General features: G+C 54.0%; 1 non-coding gene across 1 annotated transcript; it reads right to left on the reverse strand.

Moving 5' to 3' along the window:
• Positions 1 to 2,760: 2,760 nt before the first annotated feature.
• Positions 2,761 to 2,831, reverse strand: TRNAG-GCC. Its single transcript has one exon. It is a non-coding gene; the product is annotated as a tRNA-Gly (tRNA).
• Between the last annotated feature and the right edge of the window lie 491 nt (positions 2,832 to 3,322).

Raw genomic sequence — 3,322 nt, forward strand, 5'->3', positions numbered from 1 at the left:
GTCGGCCACGTACAGCCCCCCAACCCCGCGCCAGGCCCCCACAACGGGTGCCACGGCGAAAATCTTTCAGGTCCCGACGCTGGGCCGGCAGAGAGGTCCCAAAGGATGGGGAAACGGGCTTCAGGGCAGGTAAACCCCAGGATAAAGCCTGGCATCTCCTGTTTAAAAGGGCTTAGGAGGGCTCAAGGACAAGTCCCTCCGTAAAACCAGGTCTCTTAGAGACGCTAAGGGTCTCGCCTGCTGTCCCAGATGGTTTTCCCCGGCACTTGGGGATCTGACTGCTTCAGCTGGGGCAGCCGTTCTCCTGGCTCTCGGTGACACTGTGACCAAGTGACTCCAGCTCTCCCTAATTCTGTCCCCCTTCGGTCTTCACTCCCTCTCTCCCCCAGGTGCAAGCTCTTCAGCACAGAGCCGCAGTTATCACTTGTCCTCCTGGACTTAGCACCTCTCCTTTTCCTTCCCCTTCCCAATTTCAGCCCTACGCACACCCTCTTCTGCACCTGCTAAACTTTAAGGGCTGAGCAGGGCCAGGACGCAGCAATCACAGGGAAGCTGGGGAAAACCATTTAACAGCCATAAAACGAAATCTAGGCGCAAATGAAAAGATCTGTACTTTCAAGAAAGGAAAAAATTAAGGGCATCATTAAGATGAGGGACTGCTGGGCTTTGCAGGAGTGCAAAAAAGGAACGGAGGGTCCAGACCATCAACCTGAAAAAGCTGACGCTTGCGTTGCTCTGGGATGCGTTATGATGGGCATCACACATCAGTCTCGCTGGTAGGATGCAGCTAGAGTAACGCATCCTATTTTGGGGACCACAACAACAAATAAATATACGCATCAGCCCAATAAAAGTGTTGGAAATCACAACCTCCGAGGAAAGGAACTGCAGGCTGGAGGTGGAAAGGAAAGATGCATTACAAGAGCAGATGGATTTGTCCCCAAATTCACCGACAGCTGGATGGGAAGAAAGGTATTTGCAGGAGAGATGATTTAGATGAGATACTGGGAGAGATCGTGCTGGGCACGGAGCTGCTCTCTGCAGGCGCGGGGCTGACTAATGCCAAGCGAGGCTGGCAGGGGGACAGGCCGGCAGCAAATGCTGCCGAGACCCCTCGCGCCTCTCCGGCAGCTGGAGCTGGACGGCGCGGCCCCAGGTACAGCCCCACAGCACCGTGCCGTGGTGGGCTGCCAGGACTGCAGCTCAGAGGGCTGCGGTGCCCAGAAGCAGGGTCAGCGCTCTCCAAGCTCTTCTGCCAGCCCCGGACGGTTCACGTACCACCTTCTCATGAGGTCTCCGCACCTCTGGCAGACCAGCACACCGCTGTTCCTCTACCACCACTCTTCTGCAAAGGCAGGGGGGAACCAAACGCCTCCTATTTTGGCCAAGCTAGAAGAGCCATAACCAAGACAACCATCCACCTTCTCCCCACCTTCACCCTGTCTTTTAGCCAGAGTGCCCAACCGTGGGGGCTTGAAGACACGTGAGGTGCAGAACTCCGAGTACACAGACACTCGCTGCCTCACCAGATCTCCCCGGGGGGCTTTGCAAGGTCTCCTGCGGGGGGCAAACACCTCAGTTTACCACAACATCAAGATATTTTGGTGCAAAAGGATCAGAGAGAAGCAGTCAACTCCTAGAGCATCCCCAGTCATCCACCCCACCGTGACCCAGGAGACATCAACTGCTTTCCAGCCCAGACCATCCTTCCCCGCAGCTTTGCCAGCATCTGTCAGCCGTCATCAGTACCCCGAGAAGCCTTCCCTTCTTCTCAAGCCCCTCTGAAGCAACAAACAGACCCTACCTGGTTACTGTGAAGACACTGCTGTTGCTGAAGTTGGAGTCACCGGACGCATCCAGAGAGCCTGGGGGCAGATAAAAAGGAGCCACAGTTAGTGGGATGGCAGGGAAGGCAGAGAGCAGGACTGGTAGGCTGGAGAGCTGCATGACCTTCTGCAAAGACATCACCAGCCATCGTTTGAGGGTCCGGGGACCCCGAGGATCCCTTCTGCCTGCAGTGAGCTTTTTACACTCCTTGTCAAGCTCTTCTCCACTGCTAAAGGTATTGGACAAAGCTGGTACAGGACTGCACTTACCCAACAAAACGCAGGCTGCACAGCTTCAGACCTCTGCCCCAAACTGGGTCTCCTCCTCTGTTATGGAGACCCAGACACATCCTTCTAACGATTTCAACCATTCTCAAAGAAGGAGCTCAGAACTGCAGAGCTGCCTTCCATCGTCCAGATTTCAATGCCTAGAGATACCACACAAGCACGGGAAAGGCTGAATCCAGCCCAGGACATCTCCACCTGGCCAGCTCTCCCACAGCATGACTCCATGTGGAAGCCAAGCAACCCAAACAGCTTTCCAACCTCTGCTCTGTGCTAAAACTGGGTCTTACAAGCACAGTGACAAAGCACGACAGGACGAACTTGACTCTTCATGCCCCCTTGTGCCAACTGCCTCTACTCACACACAGAGCGGCACTGCCACATCAGCACAGAGAGGGAGCAGAGCTGAGAGTTTGTGATACAAAAGCATCACAGGTTTATCTGATCCTGCCTGCTTCAAGGCGCAATCCTACCCCAAAGGGGTAGAGATTAAAGCAATTAAACTTTCTGTTGACGTTTTAAAGCTCTTCTGCAACAGATTTGAATAAAAGAAGGTATTCTCAGGACAAATAAGGAATAAAAAAGAGAAGGTTTCACTGCTGTGCTATGGCACTACGTTTTTCCCCTCCATCCCTTCCAAAAAAGCTGCTGCATTGGCCGGGAATCGAACCCGGGCCTCCCGCGTGGCAGGCGAGAATTCTACCACTGAACCACCAATGCCGCCCTGCGCGCTGCCTGCTCCTGCCGGCCCCACGCTGCCGCCCGCCTGCTGCCCCACGCAGCTCCCTGCCTCCTCGCCTTCAACCTGGCTGCTGTTGTACAATAAAACCCTTCAGCCTTTTAATTCTCACCTTCTTGCTCCCTCTCACGGCAGGATTTTCCAAAAACCGCTTGCGGACATGTTGCAGAAGAGCACTGGGCTGAACGTGCAGCCCCGGAAGAATGAAACGGATTAGCCCATGTGATTTAAATATTACACATATTTCACGTGCCTGGACAACAAAGATGTGCCAGAAGTAGCAGCTAGTCATCCCCAGACAACAGCATCAAAGGGATGCTGGAAGGCTAAAGCCGCTGCTGTTTTCAGGCATCGGTCCACCAGGACCCTCTCCATTTAGTTTCTTTTCACTTGAACACTCTTCCAGGCCTCCCACCACGCTTGCAACCTTTTGCCTTTTCTGTTCCGGAAATTTTAGGACTGGGACAATACC

Source organism: Fulmarus glacialis, unplaced genomic scaffold, assembly GCF_000690835.1.
Source record: "Fulmarus glacialis isolate BGI_N327 unplaced genomic scaffold, ASM69083v1 scaffold29533, whole genome shotgun sequence".
Taxonomy (NCBI): Eukaryota; Metazoa; Chordata; class Aves; order Procellariiformes; family Procellariidae; genus Fulmarus; species Fulmarus glacialis.